General features: G+C 37.3%; 1 protein-coding gene across 9 annotated transcripts in view; it reads right to left on the reverse strand.

Annotated features, from left to right (window-relative positions):
- Positions 1 to 17,273, reverse strand: part of CACNA2D1 (calcium voltage-gated channel auxiliary subunit alpha2delta 1) — a 433,456-nt gene that overhangs the window by 338,697 nt on the left and 77,486 nt on the right. The gene's annotated exons all lie outside the window — the stretch shown is intronic.

Genomic DNA, 17,273 nt, shown 5'->3' on the forward strand with positions numbered 1-17,273 from the left:
CGGTGCTCTGACTCAGACAAGGTACCTGGGGAATAGCCACTGAATTTAGCAGCAGAGACTGTCTGTTTAGTACTTTACACTGGACTGAGCTTTAGTGAGTCACTGCTGCTGTAACACAAACCAACTTGGAGACAGCAAACAGAGCAAAGGAGAATAAACCCAGCCATAGCCAGTGTGCAAGCTAAAATTGAAGCTGAAGGGTTATGTAAGTTTTTCTGTACAAGAGAGCAAGACCTGAAGCATCATCATAATTTTTTTTGGTTTTGGCAAATGTTCCCTGCTAGCCTCTTGGTGGGGGGAAAAATCCCCTTCATAATGAAGGTGCAACCGGCTGAGCTCTGTAACACATCACACCACAGATATATTTGAGGAAATACTCTTGAAACACAACCACTGATGAATTTCAGGTTTGTTAACTAAATGTAAAGAAATACATACTTTTCCTTAGCAATGTCAGAGGTGGATGTAATAAAGATGTTAATGGAGGAATCTAGAAGGGAACATCATTTTCCCATCTGCATGTGACTCACTGAACATTGCACTGACCCCTCTGGGAGGGAATCCCAGCTCCCTTCACTCTTCATCACGCTTCTCACCCGCGTAAGCCCACCACTGCACAGAAAGATCTTCCCCTGTACTGACTCAATAGGGTGCAAATCAACAACTTCCTGTCTTTGGTCTAGAGAGAATTTCAGAATTCATGGTGTCAGAAGAGTGTATTACGAACCCAGGATCAAGGAAAAGTAAAAACTGTGTTGTTTTGTTGTACTATTTAAAGGGGAAAAAATCTAAACACTTCATCACTTATTTTAACACCACATGAAAAGCAGCAATATATGAACAATTAGATTTTCCATAATTATACCTGTCATATTTGCATAGAACAAAATTTATTGCCTAGGGGCAGTTTTAATTACAATCAAGTGGTGGTTGATTGAAGTTTTAATAAGAACTAGTGAATTGAAAATACATTAAATCCCCAAACAATTCTATAAAAAAAGCAAACTTTGTCTCAGGGTGTACTGAACCTTAAGACTGGCAGAACTTCTCTTGTTATTAAAAAATGAAAAACTTGAAATAGGTTAATGATGTCACTGTTAACTAAACATAGGCAAGGTATTAAAACCTCACACAATGCATTTCTTTCAGCTTGTAAGGAATCAATTTGATGCTGGTCTGAAAAGAAAAGGAAAGAAAGAAAAAAAACCAAAAAAAACCCCAAATCAACCAATCGAAAAACCTAAAGTAAACAAACTAACCAAAGCACCACTAGGCTTTTTTATAGAAGGCACAGTCCATAAAAGAATTGTTATATAAAAACTGTATTTTCGCATAGTTAAATTGGACATCACCACAATTTGTCTGAACATGTGATATTCTGTACTCATTTATAACAGTGGCTTCTATATTATTTCTATTTGTGAGACCATCTCCAAATCAATATTGATGGGTTTTGACTATTTTGAAAATTAATATTAAATGAAAGTGAATTTCTCTGGCAGTCACAATCCAATGCAAACTGTTGAAACATATTTGTGGATCCATTGCCTTCCCTTGGGAACTGGTGCTCTACATCTACTGATGGTGATTTTTTTTGACAAAGATCATGTCCATCAACTTGGAAGAACAAATTGACTGGCTCTGTGTTTCCAAAATATTAGCAGAATTTTGTAAATACAGTATGGAAGGTACAAAAGACAATTTATAAAGGGCAAAAATAAAATAATATTTTTTAAAAATAGAAATTAAGACCCTAGAACAAAAGTAAGGAAAATGTAGAGAGAAAACATTATTTAGGAAAAACCTTGTTTACTAACTTTGCTGGCATCAAAGGTTCAGAGAATCTGAGCAGAGGCTAGCCTAGGTAACTCTATGCCTGACTTCTGGGCATTAGCAGAAGTGCAAGAGCAGCTACTTACGCTCCAAATACCCCTTTACAGTGCTTAATTCAGAGATGCCATGCCTACTACATGTCTTGCAACGTGTAGAAGCTGGTGATGATGTTTAAATTTATACAAAGGCCAAGAAGAAAAGATCTTACTCTCATCTAGCTGAGTACTATAAAAACTAAGATCCAAGCCCTCCTGTGTTATCCTCCCTCCTGGTTCCATGAATCCTCTGTTCCTCACACAGTGGCTCAGCACTTCAGTCCAGCTTGTAATTAAGTGATCAGAGCACTCTTTTTGGGGGTGGGAGACAAACATAAACCTTCTTAGACTGAAGATAAATTTTATCTCAGATCCCTAATTTCCTAGACAGCCATTTGAGTTATGGAATCTTCTTCCAAACATATTAAAAAAGAAATACTTACCAAAAACCCCAAACCAAACCAAACAAAACCCACAAAACCCACAACATCTCTGTAGCTACCAATCCGAAGCAGAAGATTTCAGTCTCTGATCCAGAGGAAATGAAGGTGTCATATTGCAACACTGACCCAAAAGGCAATGCTCCAGATAGAGGATTTCAGTTGCATCTATATAAGACATCCTCTGCTTCACACGTATATATCTGTCCTTCAGCTGTGCTCGTCTCATGTCCATATACCAAGGTGGAATTTGGACCTCTGTGACCCCATGCTTCTGATTCCACCAAGACAGTCAGGTGTGATAAAATCAGGAAGTATTTTGGAGAGTTTTCAGTCTTTGGAGCTAGTGGGAGACTCTCCTTCCCTCTGAACACTAGGAATAGACATGTAAACATGTTTGTAGAGAGACCACTGGGGACCACTTCCACCTCCACGTGAGTTCACAAAACAAATCCAAATATATAGTAAATCTGAGTCCTTTAGGAATCTAGTTGAACAGCATCAATTTGTATCTTCTAAACAGCTGCATGAAAGGGAGTGAAAAATGTTCCTGGACAGCCCTTGGACTTTGAAGAAACCGTATCTTTATCACATTGACACATCATAAAATGTGTCATCGCTTTGTTTCTTGAAGCTTCCCCATCCAAGGAAACCTTTTAATTCAACAAATGATTAATAAAGATTTTGCAGGTGAAGCTTACATTTGTTTATCAGCAAAGTTACAGCTAGATCCCAGAAAGTTAGAAATTGCAATTTAGACCTTCAGGAAATAGCACGGAACAGTTTATTACACTTCTTTCCTTCAGCATATCCTGCTTTCTGAGATCTTCCACAGAGACTTACGGTGCAAGGAAGTTACTGGGTTCCTGGGGAATTTTGTCTTTTGTACTAACAAGCACATCAGAAGTCAGAGAAAGCTGACAGGATCTCTCTTAAGGAAAGTTTTAACATGGAAATTCCACTAGAAAGCCTGACAGGTGTGATAAAGATGGCAGGTGGACACCTTAAACTGATAAGGGTGAAAAGCCTATGAAAGAAGGATGCCAGGTGAACATGCTACTTGAATCTGCTTCATACTTTCACGGAGACAGAAATTCAGTATTTCTTCTTAACTAGCTCTGCAGCAAGCTGTTTCTAAGGATTCAAGCCCTGGTGATCTGATTCCTTTAAAGCTTACTTGGAAGAGCCCCAGATTTACCTGCATGCTTTCCCAAGGGTCCCAATTAGCTGCATGCCTGAAATACTGGCACAAAGCGTGCTACCACAACGCTTGAGAAAAAACTCAAATATTCCAGGAAACAATCTGTTACACTACTGAACCCATACTGTTATCCAGTACCACAGTGCATTTAAGGATACTGCAGCTATATAATAAGCATTATAGCCATGCTGTAGATGGCTACCATAACACTCAGAAAACAAAAACCTTTACAGAAAGGGAAAAAAATATAGGAGACTGAAAGAAAAGATTATTCAACTACTCACTGTTGAATATTCATTTATCAAATGACATGACCAGCAACAAACCCAAATGTGGGATTTTATCTTTTACTGTGTAAAGAACAAGACTCTGAAATGAGTTTAAAATCAGATTCTGATGCTCATTCTGCAATTCAATAGGTCCTTATTTCAGCAAGAGTTCTTCTGAAGTTGAAAGTTAGTCTGATGCATGCACATATTTCATCAGTAAAAACTGGCATTTTTAAATTTAATCTTACTCTGCCTCCACAGTAACAATTTATTGCATTCAGATCAATCTCACTAAAAATTTGACGAAGAAAACGGTGGAAAAAACATCTGGATAAAACTAATAGTTTCACTGTAGCAAAGTATTTCAACTTCTCATCAGGGGAGAAAAAAGATTTATTTAACTACACCTATCTTCCAAAGTAAAAAATATGCCAAAAATAATGAAAACATTTTGGATTTAGATAACATTTATTTAGATCTGAATTTACTGCATTTTTTTATTTAAAATGTTTTGTCTGGCTGCTAGTGATTTACTGTTGCTTCTTCTTGTTGAGAAGTGCTTGTCTGAAAACCTACCACTAGACATGTAGTTGCAGCATCTGAGCATTTTGATCTTAAGCCTGCCAAAGATGTTTGAAGTCAGAAATGAGGGAAATCATGTGCTGAAAGATGAATGCCATATTCTATTCTATTCTATTCTATTCTATTCTATTCTATTCTATTCTATTCTATTCTATTCTATTCTATTCTATTCTAATTCTCAGCCATGCTCTAGAAGAGGACCTGGAGCATGATGCAGGCACCCAAGACATGGTAGAAGAACCTCCTGCACTGTAACTAAGCCTCTCCTCTTCCAAATACATATATAAAATTAATAAGATGGAAGTAGCTGCTATAATAGAGTCATGCATTCTCTGTAAAATAGTGTGCCAAGGAGAGACTAGGAAATCTAGGACTCTTTTTGGTAGACAAGAAGGCTGACAGCAGATATGGCTGAAGTTATATACCAAAAGCCAAAACTGTGATATACCAAAACTGGCAATACTGGATCAAGAAAGACTCACTGCAACTAGTCAAAGATCAATTTAGAACAGACAGGAGAAAATACTTTTTTATCCATAAATAGTGAGGTCTTGGAACCGTTTACTACAGGATGTCATGGAGGCAGATAGTACAGGCAGGTTAGGGGCTAGGTAAATTTATGGGTAAATTCACTAATAGATACTGAAGGGAACAGGCAGAGATGTCCTCTTCGAAATTTCTAATTCAAAACCTATGACGCTGAGGGATTACATGCGTAGTGGACCACAGACACTGGCCAGGCTTGTATGTTTTCTTACACAGCATCTCCCCATGCCAACATCCAGACAGAATACTGACTACACAGGCTACCTCAACCCAGCAGAACATTTCCTGTGCTCCTATCCTATAGACTATCCTCTGCCTCCAGTTATCACTCCCACTAAAAAACATTAGGTCTTAGTATTTTGCTGGAGGGGAAAAAAAAATCTTTGTGGACCTTGAAACTGGTTTTAAATGTAACTTGCAGCTTCATCTAGCAGGAAACCACAATAGTTCTACTTTAATGAATAAATTTAATTTCACTTAAACAATACCAAGTATCACCAATCCCATTCAATGCAGAGCAGAGCCTTGATAAATCTGTAATTTCTCCCTTCCATATACCTACTAGCAGGTGAGGAAGGAAAAGGAGCAACAAGGAAGATGAACATGTGACAAAGGCACAGAAAATCAGAGGGCATGTCAGATACTTCTTTCTGCTGTTCCCTGATAAAATCTCTGCCTTGTCCCAAAAGATCTATTTCCAACATTACACATTGATTAGCAAAGTGAGCATTGCCATGAGCACAGAGCTCCAGTGGCCTGGAGACCCAAAAGTCCTTGACAATTTTGTATATAACCATTAGGAAGGGTTCCATTTTAAATAATCAAGGTTTCACCTGCATTAGTGCTTTAATTCTGCCCTCTGAACTGCAAATTGAACTGAAATACAGTTCAAATGTTTTGAGAACTTATTAAAACTCTAAAATTCTTACCGAAAATTTTGCAATTCAAAAGAGTTGTCATATACCTTTTTTTAAAAAATTAAGATGGAAATAAAACAAATCTCCTCTTGTCATTTTTTAAAAGTGTTTATATTACTAATGCATTTTGTCTACTAAGAAAAGCAGTTGTCTTCGTTACAACATTGGCTGTTAAGGTTGTTAGAAGTATGGGAAGCAACACTGCCTAGAAGCCATCATTGGTTAAGGAAACCTATGGAAACACTACATGTCAGCTGAACTATGAAGACCTACTTTGTGGAAACCCTCCTTATTATTTACTGTACAACTATTATACAAAGTAGTGTAGAACACACAGGCTAAAGTGATCTCATTCAAAGACAATGTGTTTTTATACAGTTGAATGTATCATTAGAAATAGAACCAGGAATTTACAGATTTCATAGCATATTTAGAAAATAGTGACTGTGTCTTGGACACAGGTACTCTGAAAAGTATTTACAAGGTGAAGTGGGTGAACATGAGTTAGTGTGATGATGTAGCAACACAATCTAATTTGAACTTTTAATTTGGGGAATATGAAACAAGAGAAGCAAAGGGTACCAAGCATTCCACTGAGACAAGTACTGAAATCATGCATACAGTTGGGTATCAATGCTGTTAAAGAAAAGATACTGAAAGACAAGAGAAGATGCTGGAAAGAGTCCCAAAATTATTCAGTGGTTTGAACCACTGAAAACACCACTTACATTTGTTTCTCCTCAGTAATGTTTAATAGAGCTTTCAGCAAATAAGTGGAGTTTTCATTTCACAGAGGATTTTAAAATTTTAGAATTCAATTTCTGTGTGGTTGAAAAAGTAAACTTAATGACTGAAGAAAATATTAGAAGTCTTGGTAGAGTTGGCTAAACACCATTAGGGTATGGAAGCCAACACCTGCAATGCTCAAGAACTCCTATAGTCTTCTTCAGTCTGTTTAGATAGGCAACTTTCCATTAAACCATACAGATTTGAGCAAATTAAACTACTAGCATGAAATATTGTGATTCTGAAAAATTCATGTTTTACCAGGGAAAATCATTCTTCTGTAAAATTTCCAACTAGTCACTGTGAAAAACAGTCTTACACCAACCAATAAATGCATCACTGTGTTTCTCGTTTTTTGGGCAGACAATCTGAATGGAAGTCATCAGACCAAGAAATAAGCAAGAAAATAGTTCTGTTTGCCTATCAGGCAGAAGCACATACAAGGAAAACAAAAATATCTGCAGGAGAAGCCGCTGCCTGAGGGCAAGCCTCAGCTAAGAAGAGTAGCAAAGCCCTGGAGACAAAAACTGGGACAAATCCAAGAAGAGCAACAACAGAGGTTTGGGTTGCATTGTTTTCTTTTTAAATCTGAGCTTCTGAAGCTGAAAAAGTAACTTTGTAACCAAAGGAAGCCAAAAGAGTTATTTGGAACAAGATTTCACCTTTCACAGCTGCTACATCAACCCCCAACCTTAGGGTAATGCTCACTTTAATGAGACTATGCACCTGCAGAGCATCTTTCACAAATGAAATTTCAGTATCCATAAACCTAGACAAAGAAACCTGCTTATAACAAACACATAAAGAATCCCCCACTGGGAGTTTAAAAAACAACAACAACAAAACCTCTGGAAAACTAGCCACAGCCATTTATTTTGTAAGGGAATTTGCTCAAATGAATGTATAAAAGGGACTGAATGGGAAAGAACTGCTAAAGCTATGTGTGCTCTTTATTTTTCTCCATACCAAATGTGAAAGCAACAAAGAAGCTATGTTATCAGTGACAATCTACTGTGTAAGGGGAAAGAAAAGTAAAATTGTGAAGCTGATCATCCAATAACATTATTTGCCACAAGCTTTTTTTAGCTTTCATCATCTCAGTCACACTCATAAGCTCCAACTGCAATACACTGTGCTAGCAGGACAGAGATTCAGCAGGTGTCTCTCTAAGCTAGCGTACTAGATGCCATTTCAGCACTATATACAGTTCAGGGCCACAAAAATCAAAATGATGACTCATGGCTATCTATGAGGATATGGGAAGTGGGAGGGACAACACCCTCTTTATCTGTCAACAAGAATACAGGATTTGAGAAGGCAAAACAAGTAAATCGTGGAAAGAAAAAACAAGGAAACAGGCAGTATCTGTAAGAACTTTCATTGCAAGCCCTCTGATTTATTTTTCCAGACCTTTTTGATGTCTTGCAAGTTATGTGAGTTATGTGAATCTATCCTCTGAGGCATAATGTTGCATCTATACAACCTAGATTTCAGTTAATAAAATAAGACTCGAGGCAGGACAAGGAAAAACAAATTCAAACATCTGACATGTGGACAAGTTGACAACTGTTTGACTTCACAAGTGTCACGTCTCAGTAGCTGTCGTTCCAAAACACATTTGCTTCAGCAACTACAACTGACTTTCAAAATAGGCTGCATTTACATCTGGAGATTTAAGCAAAGTTCATAGAGGCTAGTGGACTCAGTATTACAGTCTAAAAAAGCATATGTCAAACCTTTTTTGCTAGCATGCAAATCTCCAGTGAAGGTAGTTTTACAAGCAGTGCAGTATCAGTCTTAAACTCACCTGCAAAGTTCCTGCCATATCTGAAGTATCTATTTCTGCTATTTGGACCAGCTCTAGTCAAAGACTGAAATATAAATCTAATGCTGCAAAAAGGAGATGACAGTGTCTATTCTGAATACTCACAGGAAGCATCCAGAAATAAAATTTAGAAATTTTCCACTTCAGTGAGTTACTCGGTATGTAGAGAATTGATGAAAATATAAAAGTGAAACATATAACTAGACCTAGAGTCCTAACTCTGTAAAATTCTACCAAATACATAATGGAAAAGACTTGAAGAACCAAGACATACTGTTATATAAAAACATATGGTATGCATGATCTTACAGTCCTTATACAGAGAAAAGTTTGTTTTATTTGTATTTTTCCAAAAGGTCAGTATTTTTATGGTAGAATATTAGCACAATTAGAGCCATTTGGTTTGTGATGCTGCTACACACTTTGTGTAATCTTTTCACTAAATATCTTTTCCTACAGCCAAAGAACCACCTCCAGCTTGAAATGAAAAGTTGAAATAAAAGAATAAAATATTTTGAAATATTAAAGAAAGTCAGAGCCTAACAATTCCAAGGGGAAAATGAACATGCTAGAATGAAAAATAACATAAATCCTGTGCACACAACACAAAAACATGCATAGACAAAACTTCATTCATCTGACCAGTAATTTACTCAAGTTAATCTGCTCTTTTCCATCTGTGTAGACTTCCTCTTCTTAGAAGTCAGACCTGAAATTACTCTGGTAAACAACCCAGCACACAAAGCCCATTGCCAGCTTCCTTATGATGGCCAGCTTCTCATATAAAAACTAAGAAAAAAAATACTAACAAAATATGGGAAAGTGTTGTTTGCTGGGAGGCTAACCACAATTCAAGCTATCTTTCTTCTCTGAATTTCTCCACCCTTTCCAATACAATTGTGTCACACTGCCTGTAACTGGCAAGTGAGTCAAAAGGGTAGAAACACCTGAAAATAAAAAGCAGAAGTAAAGAGAAAATAGCAACAAATTTCTCAAGACATGAGTGATTCTTCTTGCACTGAAATGAGTTCTGGAATCAGTTCTCAACAAGGCTACATTCTTAAAATAAACTAGGAAAGAGAGAAAGGGAAAGACATTGTATATTGATTAACCTTCTGACACGATCACAACTCAACAGTAAAACTGAGACCTCTCCCTTTCTCTGTTGAGTTTATGGAATTCTGTGCATAGGGAACTAACAGGAAACATCAGGTGTATCCATCAACTCAAGACCTAGTTCATCAATGTCTTCTAATGACAAAATCACAGTGTTTACTGTGTCATTGTTGGCAAAATAATGAGGGAAGTCAGAATCACAGATTGCCCTCACATTTAGGAGGATCCAAACTACACCTCTGGAAAATGAGCTAATTTTCATGCAAGGACTCTCACAACCTGAGAATAAGAATAAAGGGATTTAACATATTTGAAGGGATGATCATGAAGGAGGAGGACAATTGTTATCATCAAAATGTGATTTTTGCACAGATTATACTATGGAATAGGGGACTTTAGCTTAGTAATCAGAGGACTTAAGTGGGAAGGAAAAGAATTAAGTTGCAGATCCTCCTCCCTGGTCAGATGTTTTGTCTATTCCCCTTTTAAATTAGATGTTAACTGGAAAAATGCGTATTTCCACTATGCACACTAGAATATAGTTTAGATGCAATTTCAACACACCTGTGCAAGTGTGTCCAGATCCAGATATGTATCCGTATGTTTACACAGATATTTTTAGCTTAGAGATCTGACCCAAGTCATAGAATTGAATAATAGAATAATTTGGGTTGGAAGGAACCTTAAAGATCACCTAGTTCCAACCCCCCAGCCATGGGCAGGGACACCTTCCACTAGACCAGTTGCTCAAAGCCCCGTCCAACCTGGCCTTGAACACTGCCAGGGAGGGGGCAGCCACAGCTTCTCTGGGTAACCTGTTCCAGTGCCTCACCACCCTCACAGTGAAGACTTTCTTCCTCATATCTAAACTAAATCTATCCTCTTTCAGTTTAAAGCCATTACCCCTTGTCCTATCACTACAATCCCTGATAAAGAGTCCCTCCCCACCTTTCCTGTAGCCCCCTTTAAGTACTGGAAGGCCACTATAAGGTCTCCCCAGAGCCTTCTGAAGGCTGAACAACCCCAACTCTCTCAGCTTGTCCTCATAGGCGAGGTGCTCCAGCCCCCTGAACATCTTCGTGGCCTCCTCTGGACTCTTTCCAACATGTCCCTGTCCTTATTATGCTGGGGGCTCCAGAGCTGAACACAGCACTGCAGGTGAGGTTTCATGAGAGTGGAGTAGAGGGGGAGAATCACCTCCCTTGACCTGCTGGTCACACTTCTCTCAATGCAGCCCAGGATACCTCATGGAGTGATTAACTCTAAGCTTTAGATTACCATGCAGAAGTGGTGGACTCCACTATTAGGGGTGGCTATTTAGGCTTCTTTGGAATTTCTAGTGGAGCTCAGGAAACTGGTGGCTGAGTTGCGACAGAGTCCAAAACCAAGAGATGCTGCCCAGTGCAAGTTCTGCTAAATGAGTAGACAACTGAGATTTAGCTATAGACTACTTTTAAAGTGTGGAAAGATATCTTGTTAGTATAGGCAATTTAAGATTAGCAGACCAGAAGGTAGGTGTCCCAGAGTGTTTCTGAGGCTGTTAGGTTGGTTTTAGACATCCAAACAAAACTCAGGCTAGAGTTTTGGATTCCTTCCAAAAACCAATAGTATCAAGCACACCTACAAAATTTATTTTAGTTTTCTAGGTCTTTCAGGCTACAAAAAAAATGCCAACCCTATTGAAGTGCACAGCATCTCTGCCCAGGAATCTCAAAATATGTTATAACACATGTTTATTTAAGCTTCCCAGTTGTATTGTGAGACGCTGAAGCGTTATTTCAGGCGGGCAGGGAAATACTAAGAGATCTGGACACACTTGCACAGCTGTGTTGAAATTGCATCTAAACTAGCAGATAAACATTCTGAGCTCCTCATTCACAGACACAGTTGTGCACCTTGGACATTACCCAACAGCACGTAGAGGGAGCCTATCTCCTAGCACACAATCTGTGCCTCAGTTTCCATGGAAACTCTGTTTCCTCAGTTTTCAGAAGAAACTAAGGCATAAAGGCTAGAATGAAGATATCTCTGGTTGAGGCATCTGAAGAAATCTAGACAATAAGGTGCAAATCTGCATGTAACTCATCTTTCTCTACATGCAGCCCAACAAGCCAAGGTTATTGACTAGTACCTTCCTTTGAATGACTTTAATCTAAGTGTTTAATAGTCAAAAGCAAACCCAAATAACTCTACAGCAAAACAAAGAAATGTTAAGCAGGAATTTGGCAGTGAAAATATTAATGTCTCTCATTCTCCAGTGAAATGTATTTTAGTGGACCTTGAGTGTTTGCTTTACACAAATGGTTCTACTGTTGCCTTAGAATATGGGTAGTAATGGAAGAAAAGTTTATTAATAAATGCACTGTAAATGTACACCATAGTGTCGACAATAAGATACTGACACCAAGGCTTTCCAGAAAGAGATATTTCCCTGTGGAGAAGAAAATTTGCAGGGGGAATATGCATACATCTTAATTTTTGGATAAGAGGACAAGTAGGATTCATGTCAAAGTATCACACAAAAGGTAGCCAACAGTTAAATAATTTAGGAATGCAGAAAGGGATCTTACCAAAACAAGGAATAGGACTTTTTAATCCTGTTTTCAAAATTTTCTGCAGGCTGTGCTTGCAAAGATTCTTAGTAGGTGTTCTTTTCATCATTTTCTCTCTTAACTTCAATTTTCTGTTACCTAAGAGATCCAAACTTGCTTACTCTCTTCAGTTCAAATATACCAGCAAAAATGAGCAAGAAGGTAAATCTGCAGATTTTCCTGGCATAGAAGATACCTAATGAGTAATGGGCTGCTCAGATGGGCAGAGGAAGGCCAAGGGCTGCACAGCTAATGACTTCACACTGCACAAAACTGAAGCTGCTCCTTAGATTTAGTGTGCAACACTGGGTCAAATACTACTTTAAGATAAGTCACTGTGAGAGACTAGTTCATTTCCCTCACCACACAATGCAAACAAAACAAAACCCCAGAACAGCCTTTTGCAAAGCACTGAGTTTTTAAAATATGCCTTTCTAAAAAAACCAGTTTACAATTTTAAATTTTAAACTTATGATCTTTGTAAATCTTAAGCTTACTACAGTATTTTACATGAGTAATAAAAAAAATATATCATGAGTCCATCTCATATTAATGAGTTTGAAAGGGTTTATTTCTATACAGTCAGTGAGAAAATCTTTGTAACTCCACAGACCATACTTTATAAATATATTACAGTGTCAGGTATTCTATTTAGTATTTCTAATGATACTCATCAAATAAATATTAGTATCTTCCAAATACAAGTATTCTTGCTTGTATAGGGAAAAGTTTTTGTTTAAATTATAATCTTTTAGTTCAGAGGGAAACTAAATGAACTATCAGCATGATAGGCATAGCTCCAGAGAGCTGATGAATGGGGTAGGAACTTTACAACAGAGAATAACTCTAGTGAAAATTAACAATTTAGGTGCCAGACTGCGTAATGCGCTAGGCATATTTGCTGGATCCTTGGAAAGGTTGTACACCTGAAAAATGTCCAAGAACCTTTTGAGTTTTGACTGTAGTTACTGCAGGATACATTTTCAATGAAACCTCCATCTGTCTTCCATTACACACCTGGGAATGCAGGTTGCAATGGTAGCACAGCTAGTCTGTACACCACCTTTTAGCAGGATACACAGACAGAATATTATTTGCCTGCAATACTACAAAATCATAGAATATTTCAAGTTTGAAGGGACCCATTAGGATGATCGAGTCCAGGACCACAAGCATACCATATGCATATGGAAATTCCATCATATTGAAATAGTGTGTGTTCAGTAGGGTTAGGCCAGGCAAATATGCAATAGTTAACAACAGTAAACCAAAAAAGACATGTTCACTATTTGAACAGGCTCTACTGCAGGACAGTTTTTGACATCCTTGACTATAAGGTTGTTGCCTGTCTCCCTCCCTAACACTCATACCACTCTCTTCCTCCACTACATTTTTTACTAGAAAATTCTCCATTTTCTTTTCATCCTTACTTTTTCTTCTATGGCTAATATTTTTCTAGTAATAGCTATTTAGGAAAGCCCTCTGAGTTCAGATTGGGACTTTCACTTTTTTCCTTCCTCAGCTATTTCAACCATCATTTTTAAGCTTCTTCCAAGAATAAATTCATACACATGAAAAAACAAAATCAGACTTTTTTCCTTACAGTGGGACAAGTCATCTTTGTTCAGATTTTCATTATAATCTTTTTTCCTATAAGCCAGAAATGAAATCACAAACTTTTTCCATGTTACTCAAGCCTTCTGTGTGCAATGTACAGAACCACTCAGTAATTTTACCTTTAAGTTCACTAAAAAGTTTTCTAGCACAAAGATGTATGAAAACACAAATTTGGAATGCAAGAGGTATTTTTCATTTAAAGGTGCTCTTGCAGCTTAAAGGAAGCCAACTTATTAGAAAAGCCATATTTGCTTATTATAACCTTGCCCAAAGATTGTGTAGCATGCCTGGAGAAAATCATGGCATCCCTGGGGTATGCTAGTCTGAACAATGACACTGTTGATGTCATTCACTGGTACCTTCCTTGTGGCATTGCTGGAGGATGTATGATCCTCTTGCATCATACTCTTTTCAGGATTCAGGTCTTAATTAACACTTTGAGTCATATTAGCCCCAATGGTAAAACTCTCTGTGCAGTCATTAGTAACAGTTCCATTCAACTCCACTCCTGATTTCAGAGAAAATGTGACCCAGCAGATTTAAGAAGACTTAAATTTCAGATAAATAATTCAGCTTCACTAGATAGTTTACAAAATGCCAGCATAAAGATAGTCCTTGAAAAAAGAAGAGAAATGGAAGGTGAAGAAATTCTCTTAGTAGAAAGTAATAGTTCAGATGCAGAAGACAATACGTGTCTCCTGTGTATAAACTAGTGGAAGGTTTAAAATCAGAAGTCATTGGAAGTTCTGATTTAAATCCAGGATAACTACAAATCGAAAAATCAGTATAAATATCTGAGCTGTTAGGAGCTCTTAAGGTCAGGTGATAGCACAAAACAAACCAAATGAAGTGATCCAAAATTAATAACCATGTAGAATATGAGTCAGCAAAGAGATCTGACTAGGACTGAGATTAATAAAAGGGTATTTCTCCCCTTAAGTAATGCCTTTTAGGCCTTTTCCTCTTTTCTTTTTTTTAGTCAGACTAAGCCCCTGGGAACATGAATATACATCAGAAATACATTTTTTAGAGAAACAACAACAGAATTCCCCAGAAGAGCTAACCTTGATAATGGTTGAGAAAAATGTCTGAATCAGAAATCAGAAGCTTAAATCAAACAATGAAAACAATATTAAAAGCTTAATCACCTTAATAATAATAAAAATAATATTAATAAACTTCAGTCACTTATTGTTTTGTGAGGTTATACTCATTTTTTAATGCATTGGCTTTGGCTGTGTCTGGCATTTGATACAAAAGAAAAAGTAAGTTTTCTCAAGAACCACCCCTAGAAAGCTGTTCTGAAGAACTTGGTTTTGATAAATTTTTATTTTTAGAATGTATGTAGACTTAAAAAAAAAAAAAAAGAAGAAAAAAAAGGAAAAAACCAAACTAGGATATACAGAGAGAAATTAAATACCACTTGCTTAAAAAGACTACAGTAGGTTACCCAATATATACAGATATAAAATTAGGATTTGTATATATATGTGTATATATATATCAAATTAGGACACAAAAAGTACACAAAGTTCACAGAAAGTTTCAGCAAGGCAAACATCTGAATTCTCACAATCTCTGTAAGACAGCTCCATCCTTGAACTGGAGTAGAGGAATGTTTCAACAGGTCATTTCAATCACTTCGCTGCAAAAAGGATCTTACATACGCGTTGCTATCATGTAATTAATGTTTGTAAATTCTGGTGATTCCCAGGCAATTAAAAAAGAAGTAATTTTTTTTAAAAATAGAGATGTTCCAACACTGAAGAGAAGCATCATTGATCAGTATTTAAAGGATGGCAAATCAAGTCCAGTTGTGTGAAGGGGGTGCAGGGGGAGCTAAGTTTTTTCCACCTGTTTGGGGATGAATTTCACTCTGCGTGAAGTGGCAAAGTTGATAAAGATGTCATGCAGAAGTCTTGCTGACATGCATCCTGAAATGATGGCATGCAGCTAAAAATAATAAGTATTGTACATTCACTGCAGCACTGGCAGTAATGGCAACCCCAAGCATTAAAGACATCATGAGTCACATCCTCCAAAATAGTAAAATTGGTTTTAAAGTCATAAGTCGTTACCCACTAATACATCTGGAGTACTTTTTATTTGCCTTAAAGATGCATTGACTTGGTCATTTAAAATTGTGTGAGAAGTTCTGAAGACTACAAGATTATTTTTTTTTAAAAAAAGAAAAAAAGGAACTTGGACTGAAGGAACATTCTTCCCCTAATTCAATCTTCTTTTACATCAGGGAACTGAATTGTATTACCCTTTTCAAAAAGTAACCATAGGCTTGCCTAAAATGAGGTAGGCACCCTTCTTCCACATTCACAGAAAGACTGTGATGAAATATTTTCTAAAGTAAGCATGAGATACTTATTTAATTTTCTTAAAAGCTTTAAGATCAAACCACCACAAACCACTACAATAATCTTGAGTCTCAAGATTTGGCTGTGATAACTTAAAATCATCAGACTTATATGAGTTGATGGGAAAATGGTGGAAAAAATGGTATGTTCACAAAGGTCTGCAAATGACTTATAATATTTTACAATAATAGTACGAAGTCCGCAGAGTGCTACATAAACACATGCTCACTGAGTTAAAACAGAGAAACAAGCAAAAAAATCATATCTATTTTACACTCATTTGATGGAAGAAGAGAAGCTTTGGTCCAGATAACACTGATGTACATGGCATGTTAGGGAAGCTGTGGGAACTGGAAGAGTGAACTCCTGCTAAGAACAAAAGGCAGGAAAATGGGTACCTCCTGTGGTACCTATGCATGGATAACGGACTAAGCAAAACTTCATTGCCTACAAGAAGGCTAGTCCTCAGAATTGCATGCAGCAGTTTCACTCTCGGACTGATTCTTCAGCTGCAGGAAACTGTACTGATAAAAGGACTGCTTGGGTGGGACTTATCTCACCCAACTTTATACACCTACAGTATAGACATTTACATCGAGGCTCCTCTGATAGAGAAAGAGAGAAGTAAGTACTTCTGGGCTGTAGTTCATCCCATTTTAAAGTCTTATTCAGAAAATGTCAGGTCAGTCCTGACTGAGAAGTACCTGTTTTATTCCACTGAACAAAAAAGGAGTGTAGGACGACCAGCTGAGTAGCTATCTACAGTTAGGTGAATTAATCCCTCTTTCTTCTCTCTTCCACTTTAAATGACATGTCTAAACTCATCTGCAAGTCTACGTCGATATGTAATTGCTCAGGGAATCCCTGTCTGCTGTTCCATCCTTTAAACCTATTTCTAATAGCTCTACTCTGTAAAAAGCATGTTTATGAATACATCCGAATCCCTCCATGCACGTTTGGTCAGTATCTTCTGAAAAACACTCTAAACTCTTATACGAATCAGAGTGATGTGAGTAGGAATCATAAAAGGAATTACCCAGGTTTGGTGTCTTACACGATAGAAAAGAAAGGGACTGCTGACAAAAGCACTTCAAAGAAATAGCTACTTCTTATTTAAAGCATAAAAAATTGTGAGGTTACAATGCA

Source organism: Strix aluco, chromosome 5 (genome assembly GCF_031877795.1).
Source record: "Strix aluco isolate bStrAlu1 chromosome 5, bStrAlu1.hap1, whole genome shotgun sequence".
In the NCBI taxonomy this organism is placed as follows: domain Eukaryota; kingdom Metazoa; phylum Chordata; class Aves; order Strigiformes; family Strigidae; genus Strix; species Strix aluco.